Source organism: Suricata suricatta, chromosome 12 (genome assembly GCF_006229205.1).
Source record: "Suricata suricatta isolate VVHF042 chromosome 12, meerkat_22Aug2017_6uvM2_HiC, whole genome shotgun sequence".
In the NCBI taxonomy this organism is placed as follows: domain Eukaryota; kingdom Metazoa; phylum Chordata; class Mammalia; order Carnivora; family Herpestidae; genus Suricata; species Suricata suricatta.
Genome location: NC_043711.1, coordinates 48,243,621 through 48,256,079, shown reverse-complemented (window position 1 = coordinate 48,256,079; position 12,459 = coordinate 48,243,621).

The window sequence follows — 12,459 nt, the reverse complement described above, 5'->3', positions numbered from 1 at the left end:
ATTTTTTGTGTATGCCAAGATTTAATGCATAGGCAAGTAGTGTGAGGAAAGCTCGTTTAAGAGGAGTGTTGTAAAGTTAGATTTTCATTATATTTAGAGAGAGATGGCGATGATCTCTTAATTCTTTGCTGCCACTTCTGAGGCTCAATAGCAATGGCTTCATGTCCTCACCCATACTAACATGAATCCTTAATATACATCTTGTGCAGAATATAAATGAAGAAGCTTCCATTCCATTCCCAGTTTTCCCAAGAGGCATGTACCAAAAAGAAAAAAAAAGTACATTTGCCATATTAAAATTGTCAAGCCTTTGTTTATACATAAAATTTAGATAAGGCTAATCTTATTTGTGTTCAATATTTATAGGTCTTTGGAGCCTATTACCTATACCAGATACACTGGAAAGTAATATAACTATACGCAAATCCAAGTAAGTCTCAGCAACATTTCTAAATGGTAAAGGCAGTTTGCTTTTGAAAAATTTGCATTTTAAATTTCTAATTATGGAGTCAGTTGAAGTTATATCCAAATGGGTGCAATTGTCACTCAAAATGCCTTCCATATTATTCAGACAGCAAAATCTGTGTAGATAGAAACCACTAAACTAGTGTTTCCCAAACTTTGCTTTATGGAACTAGTTCCACAAGCTGTTCTAAAAGTTGCTTTGGGGAATTGGGGCTTGCAGGTTGGGGTCGGAGACAAAATGCTGCATTTAATTTTGAGGACATTAACGCTGGGAAGTGCTGCATTCAACAACACATTTGACCAGGCGTCTCTACTGAAAGACTTCTCACATTCTCAAACACACTAATATGCACTGTTTTCTGGGTTGAGAATAGTTTATATTTAATGTTTCACAATCTTATTTGACCACAGGATTTCGTGTTTGTGTGTGTAAAACATTTGTTTGTGGTTCCAAAGGACATAGTTTGGGAAATTCCAGAGATTTTCAGGAAATTATATAGAATTGATAAAAGATAATTGCTTTCATCCCCTATGATAAGTATGCTCACATTTGTTTATTATTCTATTCTTCAATAAGCAAATTATCTTAGGTTTGGATTTCCATTGAAAGTATAAAATTCTGGTTAAGGAAATTATTGCCGTGAAAATATTATCATTCCTGAATTTAAGAAGTAATCTATGTTCTCATTTTCAATGGAAATATAAATTCTCTTGTGCTCACTGAGTTCAATGTAGCTTTTCTGTTACTGGTAAAAAGTAGTCCTTTATACTGTGTCTCCCATCAATTTATTTTTTTTTCCATAATATTTTATTGTCAAATTGTTTTCCATACAACACCCAGTGCTCTTCCCCTTAAGTGCCCTCCACCATCACCACCACCTGTTTCCCCCCTCCCCCTTCCCCCTCAACCCTTAGTTCATTCTCAGCATTCAATAGTCTCTCAAGTTTTGCATCCCTCTCTCTCCCATCAATTTAAATAAAATACCCGATGTTTGGGAAGTAGGACAGAGATCTTGCCTACTAGTCAAGTGGTTTATAACTTTGGGTCCTGCTCATTGATTTTTGGTGGAAGGGAGTTAGGAAGAATTGTGTGCTGTTCAGAATTTACATAGTCTTCTTAATGATTTCTTTTTTAATGCAGGCAAATCCTAACGTTCAGGTTAGATCTCAAAAGTTCAGCGAATAGGTTGCAGGCCAACCCACACAAGCCACACCAGTCATCATGTGTTTGGTAAATTATAGTTTTCAGGTTGTTCAGGAATTGAAATACCCTATTTTACAAAGACTGAGGGAAAACACATTAGCACATCTTCTTATTCCTTACAAATGAGATCAGAGACTTCTTTCATTCAACACCTTTTTTAAAATGCTTTTTTCAGGCCCCACTCTGCCTGGACAGAAATGGTGAACAGAGGAACCTTGCTTCGGTGGGACAGAGGAATTAGTTGGTTCATAGGACCACACAGGTGAATCGGTAAATGTAGCTCCACCTATGCCTGAATTGAAGGGCTCAAAGGCATTCGATTGCCCTGGCCTTTATTTTCTTGATTCTGTACTTCTCTCTGCAGGTGAGTCTTCTCCATGTAGACCCCAAAGTCCGGTGGAAAGCCAGCACCTCTCTGCCAGTGTCCATGGCCAAGTCCCCATATTGGTTCTTGTCAGGCCTATTAAGTAATATCGCCAAGGCAGGAAGATGCAACATACCAATTGGCCAGGTTTGAGTCACATGGCCCACTCCACTAGATACCTTCCACGGCATCTAAACCCCATGGCCCAAGGGAAAGGAGAGTGGGGTTGATGCACCTAGACTGCAAGAAGTGATGCTACTCCTAAAATGGGAAGGAGATTCTGGGCAGGCAAAACCACAAGCGGTCATTCTTGTAGCTTGAAAGATTTGGCCAAGCTCTCCTTTTGCCAGTCTCTTGCTTCTCCTGGGTGCATCAATTTGGGATTTTCCCCCCTCTACCTTAATGGCTGGATGGTGGAAAGGGAGGGAAAGCAGATATTCAACCCCTCCTCTTCATTTCAGAAACAGTTCTCAGCTCTTAGTCTCCATCCCGAGTCAGTTCATTAGCATATGGAGATCCAAAGACCCCAGTGTTCCATAAGATGTTGAGGACACTCGTGAAGCTTTAAATACCCAAGAAGTCTTGCTTCTGTCATTCCCAAAGCCCATTGGGCTGTCAGGGTATTGTCATTTACACCAAACTTGGCATTTGGCTCAAACTGAAAAAGAGGGATTTACTGGTCATGTAACAAAAGACTCCATGGATGAAACTCAGAACAGTAACTTCAGATACTCAAATGACAATGTCATGAATGGTTTGCTGTCTCCTACTCACCTCTGCTGTCCTCTCTACTGGCTGTTTTCTCTTGCAGGTTCTCCCTGTGTGATGGCAGAATGACTAATAGCCCCTCTTGCAGTTTATCAACTAGCATGGAAAAAGTATCTCTTTCCTCCCAGAGTCTCCTTAGCCCACATTAGCCAGTGTGCTTATTCCTGGACCAATCACTGTTGCCAGGACATGGAACAGACTGATAGGTCATGCCTCATCATATTTCCACCCATTGAGCCAGGTGGATTCTGTCCCTCTGCAGGGTACAGGGACAGACTGAAAGCTGAGAAGGCCACCATTTCCTCTTTTGGCCCCTATTCAGGCATCCTTTCTGTCTGTGGGTGTCTATTTCTTGCTCTTCCAACATTTGACTCCATCATTTAGGGTTCAGATTAAATTTTACCTCCTCAGAGATGAGGGCACTGACCAACTTTCAGGAAGGAAGCTCCATTCTTAACATACCATCTCATTTATTTTCTTCAAAGCCTATTTGTTCTTCTTCTCTTCCTCCCTGTCCTGTTCTGCCTTTCTCCATTCTTTCCCCTGCCTCTTCCTTCTTTCCTTAAACCAATGAGCTGGTTTCCTGTCACTTGTATATAAAATAATCATATTTGCAATCAGTGGAAAAGTACTGGCAATTTTTTTGCCACAATATTATCAATAAGGATGCAATCTTTTTAAAAAATAACATAAAACATAAATAAGATTGGAAAAGAGTACTAGGTTAAAAGAGTCTGCTAAACTGTAGAAATATCTGGTCATAAGGATGGTCATCACATCCTATTCATAGGTGAGTTCTTGGGAGAGTACAAGTTCCATATGAATTAAATAATGTAACTTTAATACTTTTTTTAATGTAGTGTTTTATTTTTGAGAGAGAGAGACAGCATGAGCAGGGGAGGGCCAGAGAGAGAGGGAGGTACAGAATCGGAAGCAGGCTCCAGGCTCTGAGCTAGTTGTCAGCACAGAGCCTGACGCGGGGCTCGAACCCATGAACTGTGAGATCATGACCTGAGTTGAAGTCAGACGCTTAACTAACTGAGCCACCCAGACGCCCCAAATAATGTAACTTTAAATGGCCCAAATGTCCTCTTCACTATTTTGATGATAGACTTTCTCAAGTGTGTTATTCCCTGCTTTTTGAAACAGAATATGAAGAATATAACTTTACCTGAGCTTACCCTGTCCCCTTTCCTCCCTAGTCCCTTCCCATTTACTTCCCTCTCGGCTCCAGTCCCCTCCAGTACTGCTGCAGCTCTGCCATTGGTTTGGGAGAACTGCTAGTCCAGTTAAGCCGTTGACAGTTAACAGGATTGTATCTTGTACCATGTATGGAGATCTGGCCATTCTTCTTATGTGCAGTACATCAGCTTTCCGGCTTTGAATATGGCTGTGGAGAGAAGTTTTTCTCCTCCTCTCCTATTTCCCACTGGGACTTAGCTAACAGTAGTTGCTGGATTTGTGACTCTTAAATAAGTGTTGCTATGGGTAGAAACACAGGCCAGAGGGCTTGGGATCATGGGGTTCTGTTTCGCTATACTACTCGGAGGCCATTCTTCTTTCTGTGCTTTGCAAGAGTTTCACTAAATTAGTCCAGCTCAGACTATGACAGTGGTCAGCAAATTTTTCTGGAAAGAACCAGGTAGCAAATACTGTAGGCCTTGTGGACCAACAAGAAAAAAATCAAGGATACTATGTTGGAACTTGAAATGAGAAGAGAGAAAACACAATGCCATGAATTTGATTTACATTTTATTTAATGAGTGTTATTTATTTAATTTTATTTAATGAGTTTTAAAAGATAATAACAATGATTGAGTACAATTTTTGCGGCACACTTATAATCATGAGACTAATGAAAGTTTGCGAGGGAGGAAATAATATTTTGCTTAAATTGGGGTTCAGGGTTAGTGTTCTCTAGCATCAAACTTACTGTAGGTATTCATCTGTAAAATCCATCTTAGCTCATGGGCTATTCAGGAATAGGGTTGGGCCAGAGTTGGGCCATAGTTTCTTGACCTCTGGACTATGGCATAAACTGATAATTGTCCCCCCAATATCTGGGTTTTTTTCTTCCTTTTAGTGAACAGTGCTTGGATTGTAGCTCAACTCATAGTCACATTGCTTGGTTCCTTTTCTTTCAACCTTCCTTGCAACTCTATGGGAACAACCTTCCATTCCTTGCTTCCTACTGGCTAGGAAAGGGTAGATGCCCTGATGACTTTGGCCGAGCTGCCCACCAGCTGGACCTTTCATCTCTAGACTGTTGTGTAAAAAAAGACACTTAAAGTCTATATTCTGACATTTTGCAGTATAGTTGTACTTGCAAATACTATATATTGTACACTCTGTAAATTAAAGGAAGAAATGTTCTCTCCTCTTCTTACTTTTCCTCCTCTTTTGCCTTCTTCTTCTTCTTCACGCTTTTCTTCAGTGACATTATTTTTAGGATTTTCACCCTTTCCTCCTGACCTTACTACCCAAGTCATTTAAATCATTGAGTTTTTTTTTCTTTCCTAAGCAAAACCAAATTAAATTCCCTTTGTAAAAGCTTGAATGAGAATCATTGAATAGAACTCAAAAGCTATCTAAGGATTTTGTGTATTACTAAAATGGAGCTCCTGAGATGAAGTTACTCCTTTATAACAGCGAGAAGCAAGACAAACTTGGCAAAACGTATCCTACCTCAGTTAGTGAAACCATCAGGCCCATCTTCTCTGTTTACGGGGATGATTATAAAAGGCTGGATAATAGCCTTGAATATTTCTTTGGTTGTCAGCTGAACTTGAATCCTGTCCCCTTGGAGATGAGGACTGCTGAGCACACGGTGTTATACACACACACACACACACACACACACACAGCACACACTCTGCACAAAACTGAAAATCATATAAGAGACACTGAAACTAGTGCAAATGCTCTTGTCGGTGCTGTGATGTGCTGCAGGAAAGGAGGGCTGTGAAGTCACTTTTCTCCTCCTTTGTTTAAGGCTGTGAGAAATGTGAAGACTTCTTGTACAAGTAACTTAGCGTCCTGAGGCTCAATTTTCTCATCTTGATGATGGGGGTAAAAGTGCCCATCTCAGAGGGCAACCCCCATACTTCCACACCTGGCCACACCTGATGGCTGTTATTTTTCTCTCTGGTTGAGCTTATTCTATAGTGTTTTGGTTTTTTTTTTTTTTTTTTTTTTTTTGAGCCAGAGTGGTCTTTTCTGCATAAAACAAAAACAAAAACCAGCACCCTGTTATTAGCCACCGTCCCAAACTGCATTTGGTCATAGTGTTTGAAATGGTATGAGATATCAAACTTTGTTTTTATTGTTTTTTAAATAGAATTTCTTGAGGGGAAATGCCAGTAGGTTTTTTTTTATGTTTATTTATTTTTGAGACCGTACAAGAGGAGGAGAAACAGAGAGAGGGGAGACAGAGGCTCTGAAGTAGGTTCTTTGCTGACAGCAGAGAGCCCGACATGGGGTTCGAACTCATGAACTGCGAGATCATGACCTGAACTGAAGTAAGACACTCAACCAACTGAGCCACCCAGGTGCCCTAGTTGTTTTCCTTTGATCACAAATGCTAACAGGATCTTCTCTGGGGTGCAAATTTTTCTATAGGACCCACACTTTATAATGCGCTTAAGATCATGGATGCTGGTGACAGATGGTTTAAAGTCAGTGTCATCCTCTTAAAACTTACAACCTGGAGCAAGATCTCTAACCTCTGTTTACCTCTTTTTCTTCATGTGTAAAATGTCAGTAAATAAAATTCCTTACATCACAGTATGGGACTAACAGAATCAATACAGATCAAAGAGTCAGTACCTGTTACAGACTAACATTCAGTAATTCTTAGTTCTTACTGTGTCACAGACGCTAAGGGTTTTTTTGTTTTTTCTTGGACAGACCTTCTATTCTAGCAAAAGGTAGCTCCAGCTCATTACTTTTCTGGTGTTTTTCTTCTTTCTGGTTCCCAACGGTAGCACTTATCTACTGTTGCATAAAAAAACCCAGCACAAAATTGTGGTGCAAAACAAAAAACATTTTGTTGTGCTCACAGATTCTGTAGGTCAGGAATTTGGACAGGATATAGCTGAGATGGCTTGTGTTTTCTCTGCTTCATGATGTCTGGGGCCACAGCTGGGAAGATTCCAGAGACTGGTAGTGACTCAGTCGCCCAAGGCTAGAATCATTTGGAGCTTCTTCACTCACAAGTCTGGCGCCTGGGCCGTGTGACTCAAAAGACTTGGCTCGTCTGGGACCGTTGACCAAAGTGCCCACACGTGGCATTTCCATGTGGCGTAGGTTTCTCCCAGCACGGTGGCTTGTTTCTGAGAAGGAGCAACCCAAGAGCAAGTATTTCAAAAGACCCATACAGAAACTACAGGGCTTTGTGTGACCTGGCCTCGAAAGTCGACAAGTGGCGCTTTTGCTCTGCCGATGGCAGCAATCACAGGTTTTCTCTAATTCCAGGGAAGGGGATGGGGACACCACTCTGGATGGAGGAAAGGTCAAGGATCTGAGGTCTTAATGCCTTTTTTAAAACTTCTCTTCCTATAGCAGTGCCTGGATGGATCAGTCCATGGAACATTGGACTCTTGACTTCAGATCGGGTCATGATCCCAGGGTGGGGGATCAAGCCCCATGTTGGGCTCCACACTGAGTGTGGAGCCTGCTTAAAATTCTTTCTCTCTCTCTCTGCCCCCTACCCTACTGCTTTCTCTCTCTAAAATTAAGGGGAAAAGTCCTATAAATATAGCTCTGATTGCAACTTTCTACCCAGATTCTCTGAGTGTCCCTAGTCTCCCCTGGTTGCTCTGTACCCTTGACTAATCCTGCCCTGTAGGATTTGGACTCCGGAGCATCCTCGTCACCCTTCACTTGCTCCTTCCATAGCCCAGACAGCTTTCCTGTCACTGCCCGCTCCCCAGCCCTGCCTCCCTTCTCCTTCCTTTGCTTCAGCTCATCTGCCTACAGGAAACTCACTGGGTGGGAAAATATTTTTATAATACTAGCCCAACTTCCCCACTTCCTCCTTGGTCTATCCACAGCTTGCTGGAGCTCAACTGTTCTGTGCTTATGGACTCAGAAAAGGGAGGCATCTTCAGAAAGTGGAAAGTAGAGGCTCTCCAAGGTAAACAGAAAAGAGTATCAGCGGATAGGACAAATATTTGGATGCAAAGACTCCCTAGCTGGTTAGTGGGGAAGAGAAGGTCAGAGGGAGAATAATGAGAGCAGAGATATGAGTGGTACCAAAAGACAGGCCCTGTGCAATGTTACTCCAGTGAAAGCCTGGGAAGATGGCAGAAATCACAAGTAGTTTTATGGATCTGAAAACAGAGAGGTTGTGAAGCTCTTCCCAGCTGAGTCCTGGAGAGGCAGCAGTGCTCTAGAAGAAAACACGACGCCTGGAGCTGTAGGCAGGATGGGCCCTTAGACCCTTAGGCAGCATCCCCACCCACTAGAAAGACCTGGAATTGAAGAAGGAAACAACCAATCATGGAAAGACATTGCAGAGGAGGATGAGAAGAGACTCACCAGTTACCCACATGGACCCACTGCCAAGGACCAGAGAAAATGCCATGGAGGACAGGGCACTTTGCTTCTCCCCAGAGCTGCTTTTCTACAGACTTACATGAAACTTTGACAAAACCCCACGGGAAAAGGAAGAGGATGACCCGCACATGACAAAGATGAACCTTCTACCTCCTTAAGAGGAGGCGATAGACTCAAATGAGAAATTAAATCTTGTTTTAGAAAAATGAAACAAGTTCTTTTGTTTTTTAATTTATTTTTGCCCACCTGGATATTTGTACTGCAATCCATACTCACTACACATATTCACTGGTTCATACCGAGGTTTCTGGGACGAGGTGGATATATGCAGTAAAATTCTATAGGCATGGGTTTTTTTTAATTGATTCTCATTTCTGTTGGAGTGTAATTATATATTGCATTTCTATCGAATACATTGATAGAGACTTAGCTGTTGAGTAAATGGAAATTGTGAATGAGAGTTACTATTCATTCATTTAAACCTTTCTGAGCAACTACTGTGAATCAAACATTGTTTTAAGTGGAGTTAACACAGGTAAAAAGGCCAGAGTCTTTGCTCTTGAAAATGAAGCTTGCATTCTTACAGCTTTAGAACAGACATGATTTTTTGATCTCATTGCTAGGTCTTATGTCCCCACAGATAAGTGTGGGGAATCTGGTCAGTTTCAAAAAAAAAAAAAAACAACCTATGTTCTTAGGGTTTCTTCCTCCAAACACATACTAATAATAATCCCCAATGGCCGTTCCCTTCTGTGGTTTGGTCAACAGAGTCAAGGGAAAGGCTTGAAACACACACATGCACACATGCATCCACACACACCATCTTTTTATTCTGCGGTGGCGTGTGTTGTCATTGCATGATGTATTTAGACAAAAACCACTTACTTTATAATGATCTTTGTTCACATGAAATCTGCAGAAATAAATAGTATTACTGATTTCCCCTCTTGTTTGATGTCAGTGTGAGATATTTATTAAGAAAATGCGCTGGATATAATGTCACCTTAATTATAGTATGAGAAGGCTTAATGAAGGCAAATTCCCCTTTATAGCTTTAGGCTTTAATGCCACTAGGCTCTTCTGTTTATTCCAATGAATTGCATTCTGGCGCCCGCGATCTCATGTAACAAATGCATAACTAATGTGACATTCACACAAAACATCGCATTAGTTCCATATGATCAGTTCTATTCCAGTGAACACCAAACCAAATCATGTTATTGTAATGTGAGTTGTGATTTAATACTCTAATTTGTAGGTAGTTTTGTCTGAATCTAGCGTTATTTACACCACTTGCAGTGGTTTCTGAGACATACTAGATGCATGCTTTATTTGGCTTGGTTACCTTCCCTCCCTCCAATAGCCACATCCCTAAAAATATATCGATTAATACTGTATTCTGGTACTGAGTGTGTTCTCAACTATCTTTCCTACCAGGTGCGAAATTACTGGGTGACAATAGTTTGCTGTTTCAATAACTCAAAAATTCCATAAGTTAACATGCTTTGAAGTTTGGAGAACTAAGAATTATGGAAGAAAAGAGACTATCATCCAGTCCAGGAAAACTTAATAGTTGCTTAATATTACTTACAAAATAAGATCAAGGTCATTCTGTGAGATAAGTCAATTTATTTTAAAATAAGGCTTTCTTGGAGGCACCTGGGTAGCTCAGTTGTTTGAGCATCCGACTCTTGGTTTTTGCTCAAGTCATGATCTCGTGGTTTCATGAGTTCGAACACTGCCTCAGAGTCTGTGCTGAGCATGGAGGCTGCTTGGGATTCTCTCCCTCTCTCTGCCCCTCCCCCCTCCCACTGGCACTCTCTCTGTCTCTCTCAAATAAATAAAATTTAAAACCTTAAGAAAAAGATTGAAGTAAAGCTCACTTGTATCCTTTAGGCTTCATCTTAAGTGTTACCTTCTAAGAAAGCTTCGACTACCTTACTTAACAGAGCCCCCTGTATCACTCAGTGACTGTCATGTCACCCTGTGTGGCAATGTCTGGTACCTATCTATTCTCCCTTCTTCCTTAGTGATACATTATTGCATGATTTCCAGATGGGCAAATGACCACCTAGAATGAAGGTTACATACTTCAGGCTCTCCTGCAGCCACGGAATGCATCAGGCTATGAGGAGAAACACTAAAGCATGTTGCAGCGGGTGCGGGGGGGTGATCCTCTTCTTGCCTTTGTCCTTCATGGAGTCGCCATGGCTGGAATTCACGCCAGCATTTCTAGACCATGAGGTAGATGCCCTATGTTTAAAATGGTGAACAATAAACCTAGGTCCTTGATGAATCCGTGAAGCTGCCTTACCCATTCAGAAGGAACTTCTTTAATGTGAAAGAAGAAATTAACTTTTGAGACCACGGTCATCATTCAACATATATAGTAACTTGTCCAGCACATTAACTCAAACTGACCAAAGAGAAGAGGTATAGATCAGTCAGAGTAGATGCCAGTGTCCAAAATTTGCTATGGCTGGATCACAGCCTTGGTTTAAGCAAAATGATTTTGAAGCTTCTGTCACTTACAGCTAAACCTAATTTCAAGTAATATACTCTACTTCTTTTGAACCCTTGTTATCGTCTGTGATTATCTTTCCATTGTTTCACTTACTTATTATCTTTCCCTCCCCTTACCATCTGACCTCTACCAGGGCAGAGAACGCCTCCAGGGTTCACTGCTGGAACACAACATGGTTGATTGTTGAAAGAATGAATGAACTAATTCTTTAATTTTTTATTGCGAGATACAATATTTTGGGAATTGCAGATCTGGAGGAGTGAAAAGAATTCTATTTGGAGGACTAGGGTTGGCAGTGCAATTGACAAAAGTTTTTTTTTTTTTCCTTCTGACTTGAAAAAAAAAACCTGATGAAATTAGTGGTAGATAAAAATTCATTTCTCGCTTCTCACAAGGAATCACAAACAATGGAGGACATATAAATAGAGTAGCAGCTTTATTAATAATACTTTCCTACTCCATTTGTGATCTTTTGATGACAACCCTACCGGAGGCACTCTTTATCAGGCACTAAAGCAATTTAGATGCTGTCACATGCCTTTCTTGATATATACGTATTAGACATAAAGCAGTTTTCTGTTCTTTCGCTTATTTTAGTATATAATTAAAACTCTGACTGTCTGCTACTAAGCAACGGAGCATGGTAGAGGTTGATCACATGCTATCACAAAGATAGAAAGAGGAAAAATAATAAAAATAATCATACTCATTCCTGTAATCAGCCTTCAGATCTTAATTATGTTTTAACTCCTTTGTTATGCCAAAGGCAATGCCTATTGGCATTTAAAGGACACTCTTACTTTTCTGCCTCAGTTCAATCTAGTTGTTTCATTTGGATCCTAGTCCATTTATGGAATCCTTTTGGGGACATTTGAGGTCACAAAGGATGATAGGAAACAGATAGGAGCCTGGAGGTTTGGGTTCCACTCAGCCCCCATCCTTGTCAGGTGTGCGCAGGCCAGCAGCCAGATTCTAAACTGGAGGAAAGGGTGGTGGGGTGAGGGTGCATGTAAGGCTGAACATGGCGGGGAGGGAGGCCCTGGTAAGTGAGCAAGTGCGTACATACCCAAAACAGCCCTCTACCACCTTTCTTCCTGACTCGTGGTCTGACCTCTGAAGTTTCAGTTGTGTGTTTCACTCTGCTTCTAAAGACGCCTTTTTATCTGACTCTTAACTTTTATATGAATGGTATTTCTGTAGAATAGTGAGATGCACCAGCTTTGAAGAATATATTCAGAAGGAATAGCTCTTGCTCTGTTCAGGCCCCCACCACCCTCAAATCTTCAAAAGACCTCTGAATATGAACTTCATTCATTAATTCATTCACTCTTGCATTCACTGGTGCATAATTTCTGAGCCCCTTTTTTAGGTCTGGCACTATTTCACACATTAGGGCTATAAGTGTGGGCAAAACTGACACCTCATACGAAGCCCCAGTTCTATAGGAAAGACAGCCAATAAATAATTAAGGAAAGCTTTTTTAAAGGCAATGAATATTTACCATGTGTTGAGCTCTCCCTATGCCAAACATCGCAGCCTCGTGATGCCATTTACTCTCCAGGCCAGCTAACAACAGAG